Raw genomic sequence first — 17,182 nt, 5'->3', positions numbered from 1 at the left:
AGGTATTAGGCTGTGGGCAGGAGTGCTTAGGCAGCACTGGGGAGGATTAGACTGTGTGAGTGGAATGGTTAGGTATTAGGCTGTGGGCAGGAGTGCTTAGGCAGCACTGGGGAGGATTAGACTGCGTGAGTGGAATGGTTAGGTATTAGGCTCTGGGCAGGAGTGCTTAGGCAGCACTGGGGAGGGTTAGGCTGCGTGGGTGGGATGGTTAGGTATTAGGCTGTGGGCAGGAGTGCTTAGGCAGCACTGGGGAGGATTAGACTGCGAGAGTGGAATGGTTAGGTATTAGGCTCTGGGCAGGAGTGCTTAGGCAGCACTGGGGAGGGTTAGGCTGCGTGGGTGGGATGGTTAGGTATTAGGCTGTGGGCAGGAGTGCTTAGGCAGTACTGGGGAGGGTTAGGGTTAGGCTGCGTGGCTGGGATGGTTAGGTATTAGGCTGTGGGCAGGAGTGCTTAGGCAGCACTGGGGAGGATTAGACTGCGTGAGTGGAATGGTTAGGTTTTAGGCTGTGGGCAGGAGTGCTTAGGCAGCATTGGGGAGGATTAGACTGTGTGAGTGGAATGGTTAGGTATTAGGCTCTGGGCAGTAGTGCTTAGGCAGCACTGGGGAGGGTTAGGCCGCGTGGGTGGGATGGTTAGGTATTAGGCTGTGGGCAGGAGTGCTTAGGCAGTACTGGGGAGGGTTAGGGTTAGGCTGCGTGGCTGGGATGGTTAGGTATTAGGCTCTGGGCAGGAGTGCTTAGGCAGCACTGGGGAGGATTAGACTGTGTGAGTGGAATGGTTAGGTATTAGGCTCTGGGCAGGAGTGCTTAGGCAGCACTGGGGAGGGTTAGGCTGCGTGGGTGGGATGGTTAGGTATTAGGCTGTGGGCAGGAGTGCTTAGGCAGTACTGGGGAGGGTTAGGGTTAGGCTGCGTGGCTGGGATGGTTAGGTATTAGGCTGTGGGCAGGAGTGCTTAGGCAGCACTGGGGAGGATTAGACTGCGTGAGTGGAATGGTTAGGTATTAGGCTGTGGGCAGGAGTGCTTAGGCAGCACTGGGGAGGATTAGACTGCGTGAGTGGAATGGTTAGGTATTAGGCTCTGGGCAGGAGTGCTTAGGCAGCACTGGGGAGGGTTAGGCTGCGTGGGTGGGATGGTTAGGTATTAGGCTGTGGGCAGGAGTGCTTAGGCAGTACTGGGGAGGGTTAGGGTTAGGCTGCGTGGCTGGGATGGTTAGGTATTAGGCTGTGGGCAGGAGTGCTTAGGCAGCACTGGGGAGGATTAGACTGCGTGAGTGGAATGGTTAGGTATTAGGCTGTGGGCAGGAGTGCTTAGGCAGCACTGGGGAGGATTAGACTGCGTGAGTGGAATGGTTAGGTATTAGGCTCTGGGCAGGAGTGCTTAGGCAGCACTGGGGAGGGTTAGGCTGCGTGGGTGGGATGGTTAGGTATTAGGCTGTGGGCAGGAGTGCTTAGGCAGTACTGGGGAGGGTTAGGGTTAGGCTGTGTGGGTGGGATGGTTAGGTAATAGGCTGTGGGCAGGAGTGCTTAGGCAGCACTGGGGAGGGTTAGGCTTAGGCTGCGTGGCTGGGATGGTTAGGTATTAGGCTGTGGGCAGGAGTGCTTAGGCAGCACTGGGGAGGGTTAGGGTTAGGCTGCGTGGGTGGGATGGTTTATATTAGGCTGTGGGCAGGAGTGCTTAGGCAGCACTGGGGAGGGTTAGGGTTAGGCTGCGTGGGTGGGATGGTTTATATTAGGCTGTGGGCAGGAGTGCTTAGGCAGCACTGGGGAGGGTTAGGGTTAGGCTGCGTGGGTGGGATGGTTTATATTAGGCTGTGGGCAGGAGTGCTTAGGCAGCACTGGGGAGGATTAGACTGCGTGAGTGGAATGGTTAGGTATTAGGCTCTGGGCAGGAGTACTTAGGCAGCACTGGGGAGGGTTAGGCTGCGTGGGTGGGATGGTTAGGTATTAGGCTGTGGGCAGGAGTGCTTAGGCAGCACTGGGGAGGGTTAGGCTGCGTGGGTGGGATGGTTAGGTATTAGGCTGTGGGCAGGAGTGCTTAGGCAGTACTGGGGAGGGTTAGGGTTAGGCTGCGTGGGTGGGATGGTTAGGTATTAGGCTGTGGGCAGGAGTGCTTAGGCAGCACTGGGGAGGGTTAGGGTTAGGCTGCGTGGCTGGGATGGTTAGGTATTAGGCTGTGGGCAGGAGTGCTTAGGCAGCACTGGGGAGGATTAGGGTTAGGCTGCGTGGGTGGGATGGTTAGGTATTAGGCTGTGGGCAGGAGTGCTTAGGCAGCACTGGGGAGGGTTAGGGTTAGGCTGCGTGGGTGGGATGGTTTATATTAGGCTGTGGGCAGGAGTGCTTAAGCAGCACTGGGGAGGGTTAGGATGCACGGGAGGGGAGGGTTAGGATATTTACTTCACAGGTGTTGGGATCCTGTGCATCAGGATGCCACTGTCGGTATTCTGACCGCCAGCATCCTAGGGGCCGGGATCCTGATACCATCTCCCCTGCGCATTTGTAATGCTGCAATTGTCTGAAATGCATCTGTAGCAGATGTTGTCTGCCTCTTGTATCACCCATATATCTGCTTCTTTACCTCTGTTTGCCTGTATCTTTCCCCACCCTAATACTTGTCAGTTCACACAGTTCACCATCAGTACGTGCCACACACTAGTGATATCAGCAGTTCACTTTAATGTAAAATAGGCAGTAGGAATAAGAAGAGACATTGCCAGAGCAACAGAACAAAAATCCACCACCCTTATCAATAAGTGACACAGATAGAAAGAACATATTTACTGTTCAGCAGTTTGACGAAGCGGCAACAGAAATAAATGGTAATTGGCGGCTTTGAAAAAACAACAGTAAATCTAGTCCCTTGAGTGTTTTAAACATCATCTTTCTTTACATCATTGGTTATACCAGACAAATTTAAACTTATAAAATAGAGAAACCTAAAATGCACCTGGATTCCTAAATTTTAATTGCTCTGCTTGCTTATCTTTCCCAGAGCAAAGGTAACTGGTCATATTTGAGAGGGGAAGATAGGAGTAGGAAATGAGAAAACATTGGGGGTAATTCCAAGTTGATCGCAGCAGGATTTTTCATAGCAATTGGGCAAAACCATGGCCCTCATTCCGAGTTGATCGGTCGCAAGGCGAATTTAGCAGAGTTACACACGCTAAGCCGCCGCCTACTGGGAGTGAATCTTAGCTTCTTAAAATTGCGACCGATGTATTCGCAATATTGCGATTACTAACTACTTAGCAGTTTCAGAGTAGCTTCAGACTTACTCTGCCTGTGCGATCAGTTCAGTGCTTGTCGTTCCTGGTTGACGTCACAAACACACCCAGCGTTCGCCCAGGCACTCCCACCGTTTCTCCGGCCACTCCTGCGTTTTTTCCGGAAACGGTAGCGTTTTCAGCCACACGCCCCTGAAACGCCGTGTTTCCGCCCAGTAACACCCATTTCCTGTCAATCACATTACGATCGCCGGAGCGATGAGAAAGCCGTGAGTAAAATTACTTTCTACATAGCAAAGTTACTTGGCGCAGTCGCAGTGCGAACATTGCGCATGCGTACTAAGCGGATTTTCATTGCGATGCGATGAAAAATACCGAGCGAACAACTCGGAATGAGGGCCCATGTGCACTGCAGGGGGGGAGGCAGATATAACATGTGCAGAGAGAGTTAGATTTGGGTGGGTTATTTTATTTCTGTGCAGGGTAAATACTGGCTGCTTTATTTTTACACTGCAAATTAGATTGCAAATTGAACACACCGCACCGAAATCTAACTCTCTCTGCACATGTTACATCTGCCTCCCCTGCAGTGCACATGGTTTTGCCCAATTGCTAACAAAAATCCTGCTGCGATCAACTTGGAATTACCCCCATTATTGTGGAAACTTTTTTTTAGCTACAACCAGTCTATACATTAACCCGTAATGTTATGGCTACACGGTTTGTAGGTTATTGGAAAACTGTGGCGTCACCAACGTCTATACCCACCTGGGTATAACCTTATTAATCTCTTGAGGTACACTGAAGATAAAAGCCCTCCAATAATTTTGTTTTTTATTTTAAATACATCTCAAAAATGTAAATGATTATCATTGGTATCTACTGTACATTGTGGTTGATTTTACAACATTAATGTTTTTTGTAATGCAGATATACTTCTGATAAGTTAAAAGGTTAATTGTATGTAATCATGGAAAAGGAGGAAATATACCCAAGGTGACATACTGTAAACAACCGATAATTGGGTTATTTTGAGAATAATGAGATCTTATATATGTTATATACTGTATGTTCCCAAATCTGCAATCTTGAGGCCACTGCAAATAAGGCACGTGCACACACTTTCAGCGAGGATCGCTAGCTCACTCCTAATCAACACCTGTAAGTTGTTTCAGGAGTGTGGCAGAAATAGCTGCTGCCTAAAAGATGTAACTACAGGAAACTGCTGATTGTTCTCTTTCTATTTCTGTTCTGCCCTTCCAGAAATTTATTTTTTTAATCAATTTCCAAAACAGTATGTACCACTTTATGCAGGACAGTCACGTTATTGTTTGCTTTTTTTTAAATGTTGCAGCTGTAAAAACTAAAATTAGAATATATTTGGATAAGCATGTGTCTATTCAAAAATAATAAAAATAAAAACAAATATGGAAGCAGCTAATCTGAGCAGAAGAATAAATGTTTTTTTTTTACTATCAGCAGACCGATAAAAAATTTCTAGCATGCTGAAACTAAGGGCCTGATTGCAGCAGCAAAATCTTTCTCCAATGGGCAAAATCATGGGGGTAATTTAGAGTTGATTGCAGCAGCCCACAAATGCTGGACAACTTTATTTTTACACTGCAATTTAGATTTCAGTTTGGATGCACCCCACCAAAACTATGGGGGTACTTCAGAGTTGATCGCAGCAGCACATTTGTTAGCAGTTGGACAAAACCATGGGGGTAATTCTGAGTTGATCGCAGCAGGAATTTTGTTAGCAGTTGGGCAAAACCATGGCCCTCATTCCGAGTTGATCGGTCGCAAGGCGAATTTAGCAGAGTTACACACGCTAAGCCGCCGCCTACTGGGAGTGAATCTTAGCTTCTTAAAATTGCGACCGATGTATTCGCAATATTGCGATTACTAACTACTTAGCAGTTTCAGAGTAGCTCCAGACTTACTCTGCCTGTGCGATCATTTCAGTGCTTGTCGTTCCTGGTTGACGTCACAAACACACCCAGCGTTCGCCCAGGCACTCCCACCGTTTCCCCGGCCACTCCTGCGTTTTTTCCGGAAACGGTAGCGTTTTCAGCCACACGCCCCTGAAACGCCGTGTTTCCGCCCAGTAACACCCATTTCCTGTCAATCACATTACGATCGCCGGAGCGAAGAAAAAGCCGTGAGTAAAAATACTTTCATCATAGTAAAGTTACTTGGCGCAGTCGCAGTGCGAACATTGCGCATGCGTACTAAGCGGATTTTCACTGCGATGCGATGAAAAATACCGAGCGAACAACTCGGAATGAGGGCCCATGTGCACTGCAGGGGAGGAATATATAACATGTGCAGAGAGAGTTAGATTTGGGTGTGGTGTGTTCAATCTGCAATCTAAATTGCAGTGTAAAAATAAAGCAGCCAGTATTTACCCTGCACAGAAACAAAATAACCCACCCAAATCTAATTCTCTCTGCACATGTTATATCTGCCTCCCCTGCAGTGCACATGGTTTTGCACAACTGCTAACAAAATTCCTGCTGCGATCAACTCAGACTTACCCACATGTGCACCGGGGGGGGGGGGGGGGGGGGGGGCAGATATAACATTTGCAGAGAGAGTTAGATTTGGGTGGGTTATTTTGTTTCTGTGCAGGGCAAATACTGGCTGCTTTATTTTTACACTGCAACATCTAACTTTCTTTGCACATGTTATTTCTCCCCCCCCGCAGGGCACATGGTATTGCCCAGCTGCTAACAAATTTGCCGCTGCAATCAACTCTGAATTGGGCCCATGTATAGTGCAGGTGGGGCAGATGTACATGTGCAGAGGGAGTTAGATTTGGGTGGGTTATACTGTTTCTGTGCAGGGTAAATACTGACTGCTTTATTTTTACACTGCAATTTGGATTTCAGTTTGAACACAGCCCACCCAAATCTAACTCTCTCTGCACATGTTATATCTGCCCCACATGATTTTGGCCATTAGAGAAAAATGTTGCTGTTGCAATCAGGTCTGAATAAGGCCCTATAATATAAATCTCTACTTGCAATATAAATAGAGGGTACAGGGCCTGATTAGGGATATATGCTAGAATATACTAATGCTGCAGAAGGCGCCTGAAGGCAAAAGACGCCCACTACTAGTATTGCAGATCTGAGTGATGCATATGAAGACGTGGCATCGAATCACAATCGCGACCATCTGTAGCAATGTCAGTCATCTGAATAATCCTAAAAGAAAGGCCGCCTCATCTCCGCTGCCAAGGACAATATGAGCAGTAGGCTGCCAGATGTCATAAGTGTAAATACTTCTGTTTCCAGGTGCACCTTCTGCATTACGTGTAAGATGATGGACACTGATGATGAAGATGATGATGACTGGTAGCAAACATATCATACAGATAGGGGACGGGCGCACTGCAAGATGTCTAAACTCTGCATACAGTATGGACACATTTTTCTGTAAAAAGTGGAGCACATGTGCCCAATTCTAACCATCATTACGCCCAGATTGAGGTACTCTCCCTCTCTTATAAACAAAACTATCTACAATCAACATACAAAACTAAACGCTGTCACTGGTTACAAACGAAGACAAATTATAATAAGTATGATTAAAGCACGTAAGTCCAACTATACATGTAAAAGCAAACAAGAATATTACCTACTTGACATTAAGACATACATTTAGTTAAAAAGTAAAACAATCTGCTACATACTGATATGTTAAACTCAGAATAATGTTTTGTTCAAATGTATGCTGACATGCTAAGCTAGGAATGTACTACATATTTTCACACATTCTCACCAAAGAGTTCTATGTGCCTATTGTTTGCAGGTGCAAAGATATATACAAAATGTAGCAAATGGATTCATTGGAATGTTACTATCTGCACATTCCTACAGAAAAGTCTAGAAAATAGAAGTTATTTGCTTATTAATAATTTAGGCAATCCTGCCCCCTGCTGCTAATACAAGAAAATCTCACAGTGTGTATGGGATTACACTCTTGACAAAATTTACACATGCTCTGAATATGATATCATAAGCAATAAAGAAGGTATATAAACCCCATGTACAGTATGCCTAAAAATGACAGAGTTTTGCTGGAACACCATAATTGTTTGTGTGTTCACTTACTCTCTGGTTACTGACAACTTGACTTTGACAATTTGGAGGCTTCCACCAAGATCACCAGCTCTTGACCAATGACAGACACCATGTTTGGTGGGCGATGGACAACAAAATCACAAAACCACGTGGTGAGTAGGATTATTGTCTGCTCTGAACAAAGCTTTTCTGTCCTCCTGTGCCCAGCTTCAGTCTGTTTCTGGGTAAGACTTGGGGATCGGAAGTCTCAATAACCAGGTTCTTATATATGCTTATGTGTTAATACAGGTACCCTAGACTGACTTGTCTGGAGGGATCACTTGGAGGATTGTTGGAAAACCATAATTGTGTGTGTGCTCACTTACTCTACGGCCACAATAATCTTTTCTTTTGCAGATACCTTGGTTGCTTGACAACTTGACTTTGACAATATAGACCACAAATTTCAGCAAAATAGAGACCACTTTATATTGGTAAAAGAAAAAATAAATTAGATTTCCCAATGGTTTTCTTACATTAACAATCAGACCCATGATCTGAGAGCCTCCCTCTTCTCTCAATTATAATTATACCTAAACCTGACAATGCCCCCTCCCTCAATTGCAAACATACTCCAGCGCTGATGTCCCCCATCATTCCTTAATTGTTATGACTTTCAGAACTGACATCCCAGCCTTAATGAAAATAATTTCCCAGAACTGCCCACCTGACCTGACAGCTCCCAATATATTAATGTATTAAAACTGATACCCCAAAACCTGATAATGTCCCCCATCCCTCAATTACAATAATGTCACAGAACTATTCCCTAAGACTGATGACTCTCTCAATCTGCCAATAAAAATAATGTCCCAGAACTAAACACCCACACCTGATAACCTTTTCCCAATCACCCAATAAAAATCATTTAAAATGAGACCTTAGATCTATGGGGCAGCCCAATACAGCTACTCACTCTCCCTCAGTGCTGCTGTGCCTCAGCCTCATGGGTGCCCATATCCCTAACAACACCACGAATACAGCTTCTGATTACCAAAGTCATGAAGGGAATGCCAAGTTTCCATAACCCGGAGGATATGTGGACTACAGTTTATTGACTTGCGTTAAATAATAAATACACAAGGAAGCACAATTAAATATACACATCATTTTAATAACAAATGTGAATAAATCATATGTTTAGCTAGCATTGTGGTGAATACAGGGACTAGCGTAAATCACAAGCTATATATATTGATGAGCTTCCTCACTGATAGTATACCTATGGTAGCTAATGCCACAGTATGCCAGTAGTGGTTAATGATAGTATGCCACTGGAGGCTAATGACGCAGTATATCCATGCTAGGTAATGCCACAGTATGCCTATAGTGATTAATGACCGTATGCCCATCATGGCTAATGGCACAGTATGCCCATGGTGGCTAATAACACAGCATCAGTGACAGTATCAGCTACAGTGCCTACACTGAAGACTCACTTCAGTTTTCAGTCTCTGTCAGCATTGCAGCTCTCTGTGTGAGTGTGCTTTTTCCCTGATTAGCCAATCAGTGTTTAGATACTACCGCAACTGTGAATGGTGGATAGCAAGCACCAACCACCAATCAACACTGCTGGCAACGGACAGTGGAGTGGAGAATGTAACAACATAGCTAGTGATTAGGAGACAGGCAATGATGGCTGGCCACTCTTATTGTGGCTGGGGAGTATCATCTGCCTTCCTCCTGGCTGTGGCACCAAATGCTTAAAAGTATCCCACCCTGCCACCTGGTCCAACCTGCCTCTGACTAGGAGGGCAGTAGGTCTAAGGGTGCGTACGCACTAGAACAATATTGCAAATTATGCAATGCCATCTGTGACGGGACCCGACATGGGTAACTGCAGGCACACTTGCTGATGTCAATTGCAGTGAACGCCGGCGGGGGTGGGAGGGACATGCTGCATGGCCCTCGTCTGCGATACCACCCATTGGACCTGCATGCAGGTCTGACAGATGACGTCGCAGATGACTCACCAGAGTACACATCGTGAAATATATCTTCTGTACACACTAGACGATATTTTTCTGCATCGGGCGGTATCAGATGGATCGTACGCGATATCGCCTAGTGTGTATGTACCCTAAAGCTCTCTCTCAAACTACCGTCCAATCTCTCAACACCCATGTCCCTCCAAGCTACTTGGGAAAATTGCCTACACTCACCTCACACACTTTCTTAACTCTTATTGGACCCACTTCAGTCAGGCTTTCGTTCCCAACACTCCACTGAGACAGCACTGACTAAAGTAGTGAATGACCTGGTCACTGCTAAGGGATCAGTACGTATTGCCGCCGGACTGAATCCCGGTGGTCGGAATACCGACACCGGGATCCCGACCGGCACAATCCCGACAGGGGGCGAGCACAACGCAGGCCCTTGCAGGCTCGCTGCGCTCGGCACACTAATTTATTCTCCCTCTATGGGTGTCGTGAACACCCACAGATGGAGAATATGTTGGGATTGTGCCGGTCGGGATCCTGGTGTTGGTAATCCAATCGCCGGGATTCCGTCTGGCGGGATCTTGACCGCATCCCACTGCTAAGTCTATAGTCCATTTCTTACTACTTATTCTAGATCCCTCTGCTGCTTTTGACATTATTGACCACTTTCTTCTGATACAAACACTACAATCCCTAGGTCTTCAGGACACAGCCCTTTCTTAAGTCTCATCCCTCCTATCTAATCACTTTTTCAGTGTTCGCTTCTCTGAATCCACATCCTCTTTGCTACCTCTATCAGTTGGAGTACTACAAAGCTATGTCTTAGGTCCTCTGTTTTTGTCATTCTGTACCACATTTCTTGGCAAACTAATCAGCTCTTTTGGATTTCAGTATCATCATTACGCAGATGATACTCAAATCTACTGATCCTCCCCAGATTTGTCACCATCTGCATTAGTCCATGTCACTGATTGCCTTTCTGCTATTTCATCTTGGATGTCATCTTGTCATCTCAAATTTAATATTTACAAAACAAAATTAATAATATTTCCACCGGCCAATAGTAGTTACCAACCAGTTATCATTATCACTGTTGATAACTCAACAATCAACCCTACCACGCAAGCTCGCTGCCTAGGTGTCATCCTTGACTCTGAACGGTTTTTTGTTCCCCACATTCCATCTGTCTTAAATCATGTTACATGCATCTAGAAAAACATATCGAAAATAAAACTATACCTTACACAAGACCCTGCAAACACTTTAAACCATGCACTCATTATCTCCTGCACTGTTTATTGCACTTGTCTACTTACTGGTTTTACCACTGGGCCTGCCCCTCAGAGTAAAAAAATCAATGGATGTGCCGCAAGGCCATGCCCCCTTCTCAGGCACCTTTGGCACATGCAGGGTCCCGATTCTTAAAAATGGATTTGCTGAGAGATATGCATTGTGCTTACAATTCCACAATCAAACCTTTATCCCCAATATAGCCAGTCCTGATCTTGTTAACCGTACATATACAGTAGGTCTGTGGGCTGTCATCTTAATCTCCTTTTAAACAATGCTACCTGGTAATTAGGTTTACTGATCTATTAATACTCACAACATATTTAGATTTTTTCGTTTAAAGAGATGGCCATCATAAAAGTTATAAAAATATAAAGAAAAAGCTAACTTTATTTTACATCCAGGAATAGAAAAGAAAATTGGATTATGACTAAGGCAGTGTTTGGTATACCCTGCTCTATTCTACAAGAGAGAGACAGTAATTAGCTTATTATACAGCAGCATTAAAACTGTTCGGAAAATGTGCTAATGAAGCTTAGGGGATTTTATTTTCACTTGGCTCAGATGATAAAGTAGTAATCCACTTAGATCTCATACAACTATCCAACATTTAACATCGCCTAAAAGACGCAATCAAGATTGCTTAAAAAAATAAGAATTTACTCACCGGTAATTCTATTTCTCGTAGTCCGTAGTGGATGCTGGGAACTCCGTAAGGACCATGGGGAATAGACGGGCTCCGAAGGAGACTGGGCACTCTAAAAGAAAGATTAGGTACTATCTGGTGTGCACTGGCTCCTCCCTCTATGCCCCTCCACCAGACCTCAGTTAAGGAAACTGTGCCCGGAAGAGCTGACATTACAAGGAAAGGATTTGGAATCCAGGGTAAGACTCATACCAGCCACACCAATCACACCGTACAACTCGTGATAACTATACCCAGCATCCACTATGGACTACGAGAAATAGAATTACCGGTGAGTAAATTCTTATTTTCTCTGACGTCCTAGTGGATGCTGGGAACTCCGTAAGGACCATGGGGATTATACCAAAGCTCCCAAACGGGCGGGAGAGTGCGGATGACTCTGCAGCACCGAATGAGCAAACTCAAGGTCCTCCTCAGCCAGGGTGTCAAACTTGTAGAATTTTGCAAAAGTGTTTGAACCCGACCAAGTAGCAGCTCGGCAAAGCTGTAAAGCCGAGACCCCTCGGGCAGCTGCCCAAGAAGAGCCCACCTTCCTTGTTGAATGGGCCTTTACTGATTTAGGATGCGGCAGTCCAGCCGCAGAATGTGCCAGCTGAATCGTGCTACAGATCCAGCGAGCAATAGTCTGCTTTGAAGCAGGAGCACCCAGCTTGATGGGTGCATGCAGGATAAACAGCGAGTCAGTTTTTCGGACTCTAGCCGTCCTGGAAACAAATTTTCAGGGCCCGGACTACGTCCAGCAACTTGGAATCCTCCAAGTCCCGAGTAGCCGCAGGCACCACAATAGGTTGGTTCAAATGAAACGCTGATACCACCTTTGGGAGAAATTGGGGACGAGTCCTCAATTCTGCCCTATCCATATGGAAAATCAGATATGGGCTTTTACATGACAAAGCCGCCAATTCTGACACACGCCTAGCCGAGGCCAAGGCCAACAGCATGACCACCTTCCACGTGAGATACTTTAACTCCACGGTCTTAAGTGGCTCAAACCAATGTGATTTCAGGAAATCCAACACAACGTTGAGATCCCAAGGTGCCACTGGAGGCACAAAAGGGGGCTGAATATGCAGCACTCCCTTAACAAACGTCTGAACTTCAGGCAGAGAAGCCAGTCCTTTTTGAAAGAAAATAGACAGGGCCAAAATCTGGACCTTTATGGACCCCAATTTTAGGCCCATAGTCACCCCTGACTGTAGGAAGTGCAGAAATCGACCCAGCTGGAATTCCTCTGTTGGGGCCTTCCTGGCCTCACACCAAGCAACATATTTCCGCCATATGCGGTGATAATGTTTTGCTGTCACATCCTTCCTAGCTTTTATCAGCGTAGGAATCACTTCATCTGGAATGCCCTTTTCCGATAGGATCCGGCATTCAACCGCCATGCCGTCAAACGCAGCCGCGGTAAGTCTTGGAACAGACAGGGCCCCTGCTGTAGCAGGTCCTGTTGGAGAGGCAGAGGCCATGGGTCCTCTGAGATCATTTCTTGTAGTTCTGGGTACCAAGTTCGTCTTGGCCAATCCGGAACGATGAGTATAGTTCTTACTCCTCTCTTTCTTATTATCCTCAGTACCTTGGGTATGAGAGGAAGAGGAGGGAACACATAAACCGACTGGTACACCCACGGTGTCACTAGGGCGTCCACAGCTATTGCCTGAGGGTCCCTTGACCTGGCGCAATATCTTTTTAGCTTTTTGTTGAGGCGGGACGCCATCGTGTCCACCTGTGGCCGTTCCCAACGGTTCACAATCAGCGTGAAGACTTCTGGATGAAGTCCCCACTCTCCCGGGTGGAGGTCGTGCCTGCTGAGGAAGTCTGCTTCCCAGTTGTCCACTCCCGGAATGAACACTGCTGACAGTGCTAGGACGTGATTTTCCGCCCATCGAAGAATCCTTGTGGCTTCTGCCATAGCCATCCTGCTTCTTGTGCCGCTCTGGCGGTTTACATGGGCGACCGCCGTGATGTTGTCTGACTCAATCAGCACCGGTTGGTTTTGAAGCAGGGGCTCTGCTTGACTCAGGGCGTTGTAAATGGCCCTTAGTTCCAGTATATTTATGTGTAGGGAAGTCTCCTGACTTGACCACTGTCCTTGGAAGTTCCTTCCCTGAGTGACTGCCCCCCATCCTCGGAGGCTTGCATCCGTGGTCACCAGGACCCAGTCCTGTATGCCGAATCTGCGGCCCTCGAGAAGATGAGCACTCTGCAGCCACCACAGCAGAGACACCCTGGCCCTCGGGGACAGGGTGATCAACCGATGCATCTGAAGATGCGATCCGGACCATTTGTCTAACAGATCCCACTGAAAGATCCTTGCATGGAATCTGCCGAAGGGAATTGCTTCGTAAGAAGCCACCATCTTTCCCAGGACCCGCGTGCACTTATGCACCGACACCTGTTTTGGTTTCAGGAGGTACCTGACCAGAGATGACAATTCCTGGGCCTTCTCCCCGGGGAGAAACACCATCTTCTGTTCTGTGTCCAGAAGCATGCCCAAGAACAGCAGACGCGTCGCAGGAATCAGCTGCGACTTCGGGATATTCAGAATCCACCCGTGCTGTTGCAACACTTCCCGAGATAGTGCTACGCTGACTAACAACTGCTCCTTGGACCTCGCCTTTATAAAGAGATCGTCCAAGTACGGGATAATTATAACTCCCTTCTTCCGAAGAAGTATCATCATTTCGGACATTACCTTGGTAAATACTCTCGGTGCCGTGGACAGACCAAACGGCAACGTCTGGAATTGGTAATGACAGTCCTGTACCACAAACCTGAGGTACTCCTGGTGAGGAGGGTAAATGGGGACATGCAGGTAAGCATCCTTGATGTCCAGCGACACCATAAAATCCCCCTCTTCCAGGCTTGCAATAACCGCCCTGAGCGATTCCATTTTGAACTTGAACTTCCTTATATAAGTGTTCAAGGATTTTAAATTTAGAATGGGTCTCACCGAACCGTCTTGTTTCGGTACCACAAACATTGTAGAATAGTAACCCCGTACCTGTTGAAGGAGGGGAACCTTGATTATCACCTGCTGGAGGTACAGCTTGTGAATAGCCGCCAGTACTACCTCCCTTTCCCTGGGAGCAGCTGGCAAGGCTGATTTGAGGTAACGGCGAGGGGGAGTCGCCTCGAACTCCAGCTTGTATCCCTGAGATACAACTTGTACAACCCAGAGATCCACCTGTGAGCGAACCCACTGGTTGCTGAAGTTCCGGAGACGCGCCCCCACCGCACCTGGCTCCACCTGTGGAGCCCCAGCGTCATGCGGTGGACTTAGCGGAAGCAGGGGAGGATTTTTGTTCCTGGGAACTGGCTGCCTGATGCAGCTTTTTTCCTCTACCCCTGCCTCTGGGCAGAAAGGATGCGCCTCTGACCCGCTTGCCTTTCTGAGGCCGAAAGGACTGTACTTGATAATACGGTGCTTTCTTAGGCTGTGAGGGGACCTGAGGTAAAAAAGTCGACTTCCCAGCTGTTGCTGTGGATACGAGGTCCGAGAGACCGTCCCCAAACAATTCCTCACCCTTTTAGAAGGGTGCCTTTTAGAATCAGCATCACCTGTCCACTGCCGAGTCCATAATACTCTCCTGGCAGAAATGGACATTGCATTAATTCTAGATGCCAGCCGGCAAATGTCAATCTGTGCATCCCTCATATATAAGACGACGTCCTTTATATGCTCTATGGTTAGCAAAATAGTATCCCTGTCGAGGGTATCAATATTGTCTGACAGGGTATCAGACCATGCTGCTGCAGCACTACACATCCATGCTGAAGCAATAGCAGGTCTCAGTATAGTACCTGAGTGTGTATACACAGACTTCAGGATAGCCTCCTGCTTTCTATCTGCAGGCTCCTTTAGGGCGGCCGTCCCCTGAGATGGCAGTGCCACCTTTTTTGATAAGCGTGTGAGCGCCTTGTCCACCCTAGGGGATGTTTCCCAACGTAGCCTATCCGTTGCCGGGAAAGGGTACGCCATCAGTAACCTCTTAGAAATCACTAGTTTCTTATCAGGGGAACACCACGCTTCTTCACACAATTCATTTAACTCATCAGATGGGGGAAAAGTCACTGGTTGCTTTTTCTCCCCAAACATAATACCCTTTTTGGCGGTAACCGGGTTAATGTCAGAAATGTGCAATACATTTTTCATTGCAGTAATCATGCATCGGATGGCCCTTGTGGACTGTACATTTGTCTCATCCTCATCTACACTGGAGTCAGACTCCGTGTCGACATCTGTGTCTGCCATCTGAGCTAGCGGGCGTTTATGAGCCCCTGATGGCCTCTGAGACGCCTGGGCAGGCGCAGGCTGAGATCCCTGCTGTCCCAAGGCTGCTGCGTCATCAAACCTTTTATGTAAGGAGTTGACACTGTCGGCTAATACCTTCCACATATCCATCCACTCCGGTGTCGGCCCCGTCGGGGGCGACACCACACATATCGGCTCCTGCTCCGCCTCCACGTAACCCTCCTCATCAAACATGTCGACACAGCCGTACCGACACACCGCACACACACAGGGAATGCTCTGACTGAGGACAGGACCCAACACAAAGTCCTTTGGGGAGACAGAGAGAGAGTATGCCAGCACACACCACAGCGCTATATAACACAGGGATTTACACTAAAAAGAGTGATTTTCCCCAGTAGCTGCTTATTATCACAATTGCGCCTAAATTTATGTGCCCCCCCTCTCTTTTTTACCCTTGTTGTAATGGATACTGCAGGGGAGAGCCTGGGGAGCATCCTTCCAGCGGAGCTGTGAAGATAAAATGGCGCTGGTGTGCTGAGGAAGAAGGCCCCGCCCCCTCAGCGGCGGGCTTCTCCCGCATTTTTTATAATATTAATGGCGGGGTTTTTTGCACATATACAGTTTTATAAAATGTAATATGTGCATTTTGTGCCAAAAGGTAATCTAATTGCTGCCCAGGGCGCCCCCCCCCCCCCCCATCCCCCTGCGCCCTGCACCCAACAGTGACCGGAGTGTGTGGTGTGCTGTGGGAGCAATGGCGCACAGCTGCAGTGCTGTGTGCTACCTTAATGAAGACAGGAGTCTTCAGCCGCCGATTTCGTCGCTTCTTCTGTCTTCTGGCTCTGCAACGGGGACGTCGGCGCGGCTCCGGGAACGGACGATCGAGGTCGGGCCCTGTGTTTGATCCCTCTGGAGCTAATGGTGTCCAGTAGCCTTAGAAGCACAAGCTAGCTGCAAGCAGGTAGGTTTGCTTCTCTCCCCTCAGTCCCTCGTAGCAGTGAGTCTGTTGCCAGCAGATCTCACTGAAAATAAAAAACCTAACAAATACTTTCTTTCTAGCAAGCTCAGTAGAGCCCACTAGGAGCACCCAGCTCTGGCCGGGCACAGATTCTAACTGAGGTCTGGAGGAGGGGCATAGAGGGAGGAGCCAGTGCACACCAGATAGTACCTAATCTTTCTTTTAGAGTGCCCAGTCTCCTTCGGAGCCCGTCTATTCCCCATGGTCCTTACGGAGTTCCCAGCATCCACTAGGACGTCAGAGAAATTATTTAAAAACTTGCATAAATAGACATGCTCAACTGTGAAACTTCCAGATACATATTATAAAGAGTAGGGAACAGCGGAATTTGCATTGCTGTAGTAAGTTTAGTGAGTTATCTCTCATAAAAGGCACAGTCACTGCATACTTCTTTGGGTATGAAGTTTAGAGTAACACATTTTGACCTGGCTTACCCGTTTACACTGCACCTCGACATGGGTCCTTCCCGGGACCAACCATGCAAGCTAGCCAAGTTGGATACCTGGGTCACAGGACCCGGGTAAACCCATTTACACCGAGCCATGACCCGGATTAATCCGGCAATAACCAGGGTCAAAAGCTTAGTGTAAAAGGGGTATAAGGTTTGTATCCCTGTAATCACT

The 17,182-nt window shown here is 47.3% G+C and overlaps 1 protein-coding gene across 6 annotated transcripts in view; it reads right to left on the bottom strand.

Moving 5' to 3' along the window:
* The window catches only part of LOC134944764 (sodium channel protein type 2 subunit alpha-like), a 419,840-nt gene that overhangs the window by 143,955 nt on the left and 258,703 nt on the right, over window positions 1-17,182 (bottom strand). The gene's annotated exons all lie outside the window — the stretch shown is intronic.

The sequence above is a fragment of the Pseudophryne corroboree genome, chromosome 7 (assembly GCF_028390025.1).
Source record: "Pseudophryne corroboree isolate aPseCor3 chromosome 7, aPseCor3.hap2, whole genome shotgun sequence".
NCBI lineage: Eukaryota > Metazoa > Chordata > Amphibia > Anura > Myobatrachidae > Pseudophryne > Pseudophryne corroboree.
Note: the sequence above shows the minus strand (reverse complement) of the source record. Positions and strands in the feature narration are given on the sequence as shown.